General features: G+C 33.8%; 1 non-coding gene and 2 pseudogenes across 1 annotated transcript; all 3 read left to right on the forward strand.

The window, feature by feature from the left end:
- Positions 1-4,503: 4,503 nt before the first annotated feature.
- Positions 4,504-6,495, forward strand: LOC116803037. The gene has a single exon (XR_004363327.1). It is a non-coding gene; the product is annotated as a small subunit ribosomal RNA (ribosomal RNA).
- Positions 6,496-7,176: 681 nt separating this feature from the next.
- LOC116803035 lies at positions 7,177-7,353 on the forward strand (annotated as a pseudogene).
- Positions 7,354-7,739: 386 nt separating this feature from the next.
- On the forward strand, positions 7,740-10,800 carry LOC116803034 (annotated as a pseudogene; the record flags this gene model as incomplete).

Genomic DNA, 10,800 nt, shown 5'->3' on the forward strand with positions numbered 1-10,800 from the left:
ATGGATTGTGTCAAGTTGCCAAACACCTCGTCATCAATTTAGTGACGCATATGATATTGTCCCTATCATATAATTAATATAAAGACTTTAATGAATTGTGTCAAGTTGCCAAACACCTCGTCATCAATTTAGTGACGCATATGATATTGTCCTTATCATATAATTTTTGATATAAAGACTTTAAAGAATTGTATCAAGTTGCCAAACACCTCGTCATCAATTTAGTGACGCATATGATATTGTCCCTATCATATAATTAATATAAAGACTTTAATGGATTGTGTCAAGTTGCCAAACACCTCGTCATCAATTTAGTGACGCATATGATATTGTCCTTATCATATAATTTTTTGATATAAAGACTTTAAAGAATTGTATCAAGTTGCCAAACACCTCGTCATCAATTTAGTGACGCATATGATATTGTCCCTATCATATAATTAATATACAGACTTTAATGAATTGTGTCAAGTTGCCAAACACCTCGTCATCAATTTAGTGACGCATATGATATTGTCCCTATCATATAATTTTTGATATATAGACTTTAAAGAATTGTATCAAGTTGCCAAACACCTCGTCATCAATTTAGTGACGCATATGATATTGTCCCTATCATATAATTAATATAAAGACTTTAATGGATTGTGTCAAGTTGCCAAACACCTCGTCATCAATTTAGTGACGCATATGATATTGTCCTTATTATATAATTTTTGATATAAAGACTTTAAAGAATTGTATCAAGTTGCCAAACACCTCGTCATCAATTTAGTGACGCATATGATATTGTCCCTATCATATAATTAATATACAGACTCTAATGAATTGTGTCAAGTTGCCAAACACCTCGTCATCAATTTAGTGACGCATATGATATTGTCCCTATCATATAATTTTTGATATAAAGACTTTAAAGAATTGTATCAAGTTGCCAAACACCTCGTCATCAATTTAGTGACGCATATGATATTGTCCCTTTCATATAATTAATATAAAGACTTTAATGGATTGTGTCAAGTTGCCAAACACCTCGTCATCAACTACTATATTATGGTTGCGCCGACCTCTCATATTGTATTCTCTTATGTGTTCATAGGATTTTGACAATTATACGAGTAAATTAAATAATATACATATGAAAATGATTAATTATTATATGTATAAGGGAAAAAATGATGAAATATTCCCATATTATCTTAGTATTATAGAGGAAAGACCGTTGCCGACCTCTGATATTGTTCAAACTTATGTATTTATATGATTTTGGCAATTATATGAGTAAATTAAAAAATATACATATGAAAATGGTTAATTATTATATGTATATGGGAAAAAATGCTAAGATATTCCCATATTCTCTTAGTATTATAGAGAAAAGCCATTTAAGTGAGAGGGTATAGTAGTGTAAACGACCGGAATTACGACAGAGGGTTCAAAAACTACTATAGGTAGGCAGTGGTTGCCGACCTCTCATATTGTTCAAAACTTATGTATTCATATGATTTTGGCAATTGTATGAGTAAATTAAATAATATACATATGAAAATGATTAATTATTATATGTATAAGGGAAAAAATGCTGAAATATTCCCACATTCTCTTAGTATTATAGAGAAAATCCATTATAGTGAGAGGGTATAGTAGTGTAAACGACCGGAATTACGACAGAGGGTTCAAAAACTACTATAGGTAGGCAGTGGTTGCCGACCTCTCATATTGTTCAAAACTTATGTATTCATATGAATTTGGCAATTATATGAGTAAATTAAATAATATACATATGAAAATGATTAATTATTATATGTATAAGGGAAAAAATGCTGAAATATTCCCACATTCTCTTAGTATTATAGAGAAAATCCATTATAGTGAGAGGGTATAGTAGTGTAAACGACCGGAATTACGACAGAGGGTTCAAAAACTACTATAGGTAGGCAGTGGTTGCCGACCTCTCATATTGTTCAAAACTTATGTATTCATATGATTTTGGCAATTATATGATTAAATTAAATAATATACATATGAAAATGGTTAATTATTATATGTATATGGGAAAAAATGCAGAGATATTCCCATATTCTCTTAGTATTATAGAGAAAAGCCATTTAAGTGAGAGGGTATAGTAGTGTAAACGACCGGAATTACGACAGAGGGTTCAAAACTACTATAGGTAGGCAGTGGTTGCCGACCTCTCATATTGTTCAAAACTTATGTATTCATATGATTTTGGCAATTGTATGAGTAAATTAAATAATATACATACGAAAATGATTAATTATTATATGTATATGGGAAAAAATGCAGAGATATTCCCATATTCTCTTAGTATTATAGAGAAAAGCCATTTAAGTGAGAGGGTATAGTAGTGTAAACCACCGGAATTACGACAGAGGGTTCAAAACTACTATAGGTAGGCAGTGGTTGCCGACCTCTCATATTGTTCAAAACTTATGTATTCATATGATTTTGGCAATTGTATGAGTAAATTAAATAATATACATATGAAAATGATTAATTATTATATGTATAAGGGAAAAAATGCTGAAATATTCCCACATTCTCTTAGTATTATAGAGAAAATCCATTATAGTGAGAGGGTATAGTAGTGTAAACGACCGGAATTACGACAGAGGGTTCAAAAACTACTATAGGTAGGCAGTGGTTGCCGACCTCTCATATTGTTCAAAACTTATGTATTCATATGATTTTGGCAATTATATGATTAAATTAAATAATATACATATGAAAATGGTTAATTATTATATGTATATGGGAAAAAATGCTGAGATATTCCCATATTCTCTTAGTATTATAGAGAAAAGCCATTTAAGTGAGAGGGTATAGTAGTGTAAACGACCGGAATTACGACAGAGGGTTCAAAAACTACTATAGGTAGGCAGTGGTTGCCGACCTCTCATATTGTTCAAAACTTATGTATTCATATGATTTTGGCAATTGTATGAGTAAATTAAATAATATACATATGAAAATGATTAATTATTATATGTATAAGGGAAAAAATGCTGAAATATTCCCACATTCTCTTAGTATTATAGAGAAAATCCATTATAGTGAGAGGGTATAGTAGTGTAAACGACCGGAATTACGACAGAGGGTTCAAAAACTACTATAGGTAGGCAGTGGTTGCCGACCTCTCATATTGTTCAAAACTTATGTATTCATATGATTTTGGCAATTATATGATTAAATTAAATAATATACATATGAAAATGGTTAATTATTATATGTATATGGGAAAAAATGCTGAGATATTCCCATATTCTCTTAGTATTATAGAGAAAAGCCATTATAGTGAGAGGGTATAGTAGTGTAAACGACCGGAATTACGACAGAGGGTTCAAAAACTACTATAGGTAGGCAGTGGTTGCCGACCTCTCATATTGTTCAAAACTTATGTATTCATATGAATTTGGCAATTATATGAGTAAATTAAATAATAAACATATAAAAATTAATATTTATTATATGTATAAAAAAAAAATAATCATATTATATATGAATAATGGAAAAAAAATGAAATGTTCCTATAATCTCTTAATATATAAGAGAATAGACCGTATGTTGGGTGGCAAACGGAATTGAAAATACCGCTTTGAGGACAGCGGGTTCAAAAACTACTATAGGTAGGCAGTGGTTGCCGACTCCCGCATTATTCGAAATATTTATTTCGGATTATGTTTATATTGGTTACATAAAATAAAGTATATTATTATCCGTACAAATTTGTTTCTCAGTTCTATAGAACACGGGACTTGGCTCCGCGATAATAGGAATATACGCTTTTTAGATAATATCGTTGAAACAAAGTCAAGTTTCTATTATATATAGAATAACAAATCGTTTCCATATATTATCGTTAATTTTTGGAGGCAGGCAAATATTAATTTATTACCTGCCGTATAGTTGGATTATTATATCGTTACGGTATAATACAAATATGGATTCTTATGAAAGAAATATAAATTATATATTAAATGTGGAAATATTATCATATGCGCTTGGTTTTATGTTATATATTACCAGAGAGATATATGAAAAGAGATAAATTTTAAATTTATCTTCAAAATGCAAATGATTTAACTTAATATTTATATTGGTTAAACAAAATTGTACATGTGTGGATACAATAATTATGTATGTTGGAAATAAAATGATATTTTATAATGAAATATGTATATATAAAAGATAAAATTATAGAAACATATATATTACAATAATTATATGAAATTCTTGTTATATTGGTAAACAAGTATAAATTAAAAATGAAAATATGGATTACGAATGCTATATAAAAATGGCCGTAATCGAATAGATTTTTTACTTATATTTATATATTTAAAATTTTACCCAAAGGCGAAATATTGAATTTTATTCAATATAATAAAAATCATGGAATTATATAAAGTGAAAAATCTATATATCTATTATATTGCTTATTTCGATTCAAAAAATATGAATGGAATATGAAGGAAAAACATTATTCTGGTTGATCCTGCCAGTAGTTATATGCTTGTCTCAAAGATTAAGCCATGCATGTCTAAGTACACACGAATTAAAAGTGAAACCGCAAAAGGCTCATTATATCAGTTATGGTTCCTTAGATCGTTAACAGTTACTTGGATAACTGTGGTAATTCTAGAGCTAATACATGCAATTAAAACATGAACCTTATGGGACATGTGCTTTTATTAGGCTAAAACCAAGCGATCGCAAGATCGTTATATTGGTTGAACTCTAGATAACATGCAGATCGTATGGTCTTGTACCGACGACAGATCTTTCAAATGTCTGCCCTATCAACTTTTGATGGTAGTATCTAGGACTACCATGGTTGCAACGGGTAACGGGGAATCAGGGTTCGATTCCGGAGAGGGAGCCTGAGAAACGGCTACCACATCTAAGGAAGGCAGCAGGCGCGTAAATTACCCACTCCCAGCTCGGGGAGGTAGTGACGAAAAATAACAATACAGGACTCATATCCGAGGCCCTGTAATTGGAATGAGTACACTTTAATCCTTTAACAAGGACCAATTGGAGGGCAAGTCTGGTGCCAGCAGCCGCGGTAATTCCAGCTCCAATAGCGTATATTAAAGTTGTTGCGGTTAAAACGTTCGTAGTTGAACTTGTGCTTCATACGGGTAGTACAACTTACAATTGTGGTTAGTACTATACCTTTATGTATGTAAGCGTATTACCGGTGGAGTTCTTATATGTGATTAAATACTTGTATTTTTTCATATGTTCCTCCTATTTAAAACCTGCACTAGTGCTCTTAAACGAGTGTTATTGTGGGCCGGTACTATTACTTTGAACAAATTAGAGTGCTTAAAGCAGGCTTCAAATGCCTGAATATTCTGTGCATGGGATAATGAAATAAGACCTCTGTTCTGCTTTCATTGGTTTTCAGATCAAGAGGTAATGATTAATAGAAGCAGTTTGGGGGCATTAGTATTACGACGCGAGAGGTGAAATTCTTGGACCGTCGTAAGACTAACTTAAGCGAAAGCATTTGCCAAAGATGTTTTCATTAATCAAGAACGAAAGTTAAGGTTCGAAGGCGATCAGATACCGCCCTAGTTCTAACCATAAACGATGCCAGCTAGCAATTGGGTGTAGCTACTTTTATGGCTCTCTCAGTCGCTTCCCGGGAAACCAAAGCTTTTGGGCTCCGGGGGAAGTATGGTTGCAAAGCTGAAACTTAAAGGAATTGACGGAAGGGCACCACCAGGAGTGGAGCCTGCGGCTTAATTTGACTCAACACGGGAAAACTTACCAGGTCCGAACATAAGTGTGTAAGACAGATTGATAGCTCTTTCTCGAATCTATGGGTGGTGGTGCATGGCCGTTCTTAGTTCGTGGAGTGATTTGTCTGGTTAATTCCGATAACGAACGAGACTCAAATATATTAAATAGATATCTTCAGGATTATGTGCTGAAGCTTATGTTAGCCTTCATTCATGGTGGCAGTAAAATGTTTATTGTGTTTGAATGTGTTTATGTAAGTGGAGCCGTACCTGTTGGTTTGTCCCATTATAAGGACACTAGCTTCTTAAATGGACAAATTGCGTCTAGCAATAATGAGATTGAGCAATAACAGGTCTGTGATGCCCTTAGATGTCCTGGGCTGCACGCGCGCTACAATGAAAGTATCAACGTGTATTTCCTAGACCGAGAGGTCCGGGTAAACCGCTGAACCACTTTCATGCTTGGGATTGTGAACTGAAACTGTTCACATGAACTTGGAATTCCCAGTAAGTGTGAGTCATTAACTCGCATTGATTACGTCCCTGCCCTTTGTACACACCGCCCGTCGCTACTACCGATTGAATTATTTAGTGAGGTCTCCGGACGTGATCACTGTGACGCCTTGCGTGTTACGGTTGTTTCGCAAAAGTTGACCGAACTTGATTATTTAGAGGAAGTAAAAGTCGTAACAAGGTTTCCGTAGGTGAACCTGCGGAAGGATCATTATTGTATAATATCCTTATCGTTAATAAATATTTGTTATAATACAATAAATACAATTTACCAAAATAAAAATATTACAAAATGATTCCACGGAATCAAAAGTTAAAGTCAAAATAAAATGAAGATGGCTTTTATTTTATATGTGGGGCTTGGCAACCTCATAAAAAGACTTTAACATTATTAATGTTGCTGTGCGTATTTGTGGCAGTACTTACTACAACAACGGCGTTTCCTATAAAAACAAATTCTCGAAAATGGAAATCGAAGAAACTAAACTAAATTCGAAAGTAGAAGTCGAATTAAATAAAAATAATTTTGAATGTGTGGTAATCAAAATAAGTGTGTGTGTATATGGACCATAATATACAGCGTTGCGAATATGTATTGTTCATCTATGTTATGAGCATACGTTGGCTATGCAACAACCTAAAATATACAATGTTTGTACCTGTCATCCATCAGGTTAATGTTTTATATAAATTTTGCAGTATGTGTCACCCAAAATAGCAAACCATAACCAGATTATTATGATACATAATGCTTATATGAAACTAGACATTTCGCAACATTTATTTTAGGTATAAAAATAAATTTATTGAAGGAATTGATATATGCAGTAAAATGGTGTATTTTTAATTTCTTTCAATAAAAACAATATTGACATTATATAAAATTGAATTATAAAACTCTAAGCGGTGGATCACTCGGCTCATGGGTCGATGAAGAACGCAGCAAACTGTGCGTCATCGTGTGAACTGCAGGACACATGAACATCGACATTTTGAACGCATATCGCAGTCCATGCTGTTATGTACTTTAATTAATTTTATAGTGTGCTTGACTACATATGGTTGAGGGTTGTAAGACTATGCTAATTAAGTTGTTTATAAATTTTTTATAAGCATATGGTATATTATTGGATTAAATAATGATTTTATTCATAATATTAAAAGAAATGAAAAACATTATCTCACATTTGAATGTGAAAAACGAAGAGAAATATTTTCTTTTTCAATCAAATATACTGAGAAATGTTAGCATAAAAATTGAAATATTTTTCATCTAGAATTGTCTCTTATTAATGATTCGGAAAAAGAAAAAATCTTGGTTTGTTATTATTTTCGTTGGTTCGTTAAATGGATAAAAATGACTTTGCTTACAAGAATATTGGAACTATTTATAACGAATTTAATTGATTGTTTTATCATTTATATATAAAGAATTTATGGCAAATATAGTTATATATACAACCTCAACTCATATGGGACTACCCCTGAATTTAAGCATATTAATTAGGGGAGGAAAAGAACTAACAAGGATTTTCTTAGTAGCGGCGAGCGAAAAGAAAACAGTTCAGCACTAAGTCACTTTGTCTATATGGCAAATGTGAGATTGCAGTGTATGGAGCGTCAATATTCTAGTATGAGAAATTAATGATTTAAGTCTTCTTAAATGAGGCATTTACCCATAGAGGGTGCCAGGCCCGTATAAGTTAATGATTGCTAGATGATGTTTCCAAAGAGTCGTGTTGCTTGATAGTGCAGCACTAAGTGGGTGGTAAACTCCATCTAAAACTAAATATAACATGAGACCGATAGTAAACAGTACCGTGAGGGAAAGTTGAAAAGAACTCTGAATAGAGAGTTAAACAGTACGTGAACTGCTTAGAGGTTAAGCCCGATGAACCTGAATATCCGTATATGGAAATTCATCATTAAAATTGTATATTTAAATAATATTATTAAGATAATGTGCATTTTTTCCATATAAGGACATTGTAATCTATTAGCATTCCAAATTTATCATAAAATTAACTTATAGTTTATTCCAATTAATTGCTTGCATTTAACACAGAATAAATGTATTAATTTGATAAAGTGCTGATAGATTTATATTATTACAGAGCGTTAATTTTTCGGAATTATATAATGGCATAATTATCATTGATTTTTGTGTTTATTATATGCTCTTGTATGATTAACAATGCGAAAGATTCAGGATACTTCGGGACCGTCTTGAAACACGGACCAAGGAGTCTAACATATGTGAAGTTATTGGGATGTAAACCTAATAGCGTAATTAACTTGACTAATATGGGATTAGTTTTTTAGCTATTTATAGCTAATTAACACAATCCGGGGCGTTCTATATAGTTATGTATATGTATATTTATATTATTATGCCTCTAACTGGAACGTACCTTGAGCATATATGCTGTGACCCGAAAGATGGTGAACTATAACTTGATCAGGTTGAAGTAGGGGAAACCCTGATGGAAGACCGAACAGTTCTGACGTGCAAATCGATTGTCAGAATTGAGTATAGGGGCGAAAGACCAATCGAACCATCTAGTAGCTGGTTCTTCGAAGTTTCCCTCAGGATAGTGGTGCATTTTAATATTATATAAAATAATCTTATCTGGTAAAGCGAATGATTAGAGGCCTTAGGGTCGAAACGATCTTAACCTATTCTCAAACTTTAAATGGGTAAGAACCTTAACTTTCTTGATATGAAGTTCAAGGTTATGATATAATGTGCCCAGTGGGCCACTTTTGGTAAGCAGAACTGGCGCTGTGGGATGAACCAAACGTAATGTTACGGTGCCCAAATTAACAACTCATGCAGATACCATGAAAGGCGTTGGTTGCTTAAAACAGCAGGACGGTGATCATGGAAGTCGAAATCCGCTAAGGAGTGTGTAACAACTCACCTGCCGAAGCAACTAGCCCTTAAAATGGATGGCGCTTAAGTTGTATACCTATACATTACCGCTAAAGTAGATGATTTATATTACTTGTGATATAAATTTTGAAACTTTAGTGAGTAGGAAGGTACAATGGTATGCGTAGAAGTGTTTGGCGTAAGCCTGCATGAGCTGCCATTGGTACAGATCTTGGTGGTAGTAGCAAATAATCGAATGAGACCTTGGAGGACTGAAGTGGAGAAGGGTTTCGTGTGAACAGTGGTTGATCACGAGTTAGTCGGTCCTAAGTTCAAGGCGAAAGCCGAAAATTTTCAAGTAAAACAAAAATGCCTAACTATATAAACAAAGCGAATATAATACACTTGAATAATTTTGAACGAAAGGGAATACGGTTCAATTCCGTAACCTGTTGAGTATCCGTTTGTTATTAAATATGGGCCTCGTGCTCATCCTGGCAACAGGAACGACCATAAAGAAGCCGTCGAGAGATATCGGAAGAGTTTTCTTTTCTGTTTTATAGCCGTACTACCATGGAAGTCTTTCGCAGAGAGATATGGTAGATGGGCTAGAAGAGCATGACATATACTGTTGTGTCGATATTTTCTCCTCGGACCTTGAAAATTTATGGTGGGGACACGCAAACTTCTCAACAGGCCGTACCAATATCCGCAGCTGGTCTCCAAGGTGAAGAGTCTCTAGTCGATAGAATAATGTAGGTAAGGGAAGTCGGCAAATTAGATCCGTAACTTCGGGATAAGGATTGGCTCTGAAGATTGAGATAGTCGGGCTTGATTGGGAAACAATAACATGGTTTATGTGCTCGTTCTGGGTAAATAGAGTTTCTAGCATTTATGTTAGTTACTTGTTCCCCGGATAGTTTAGTTACGTAGCCAATTGTGGAACTTTCTTGCTAAAATTTTTAAGAATACTATTTGGGTTAAACAATTAGTTCTTATCAATTATAACGATTATCAATTAACAATCAATTCAGAACTGGCACGGACTTGGGGAATCCGACTGTCTAATTAAAACAAAGCATTGTGATGGCCCTAGCGGGTGTTGACACAATGTGATTTCTGCCCAGTGCTCTGAATGTCAAAGTGAAGAAATTCAAGTAAGCGCGGGTCAACGGCGGGAGTAACTATGACTCTCTTAAGGTTTGATTGATAGCGAAGGGTCCTCAGCAAATATGATAGTCATACATTAGCGTCCAGGTTATGAGAGGCAGTCTCGGTTGTTTAAACAGTTCATGTACCTGAGCGGGTTTTCCGAGATTGGACTTAGCTAAAACGTTTGGTTCAAAACATTTGCTTGCTGTCTTGGCATAACATCAATAAAGGCATAAACATCGCAAATAATGGTAAATATAAATGGCTATGAGGATGGTTTTAGTACGTAGGCGTTGCGGAACTTCGGTTCAGATAGAGCAATGAATCGTGCATGCTAGGAAACTGAAGTGTTGACAGACCTAGTATCTTTCGATAGATTTCCATACCTCCGCGATCAAAAAAAAAAAAAAAAAAAAATAGCCAAATGCCTCGTCATCTAATTAGTGAGCGCATGAATGGATTAACGAGATTCCTAACTGTCCCTATCTACTATCT

Source organism: Drosophila sechellia, unplaced genomic scaffold, assembly GCF_004382195.2.
Source record: "Drosophila sechellia strain sech25 unplaced genomic scaffold, ASM438219v1 U_274, whole genome shotgun sequence".
Classification (NCBI taxonomy): domain Eukaryota; kingdom Metazoa; phylum Arthropoda; class Insecta; order Diptera; family Drosophilidae; genus Drosophila; species Drosophila sechellia.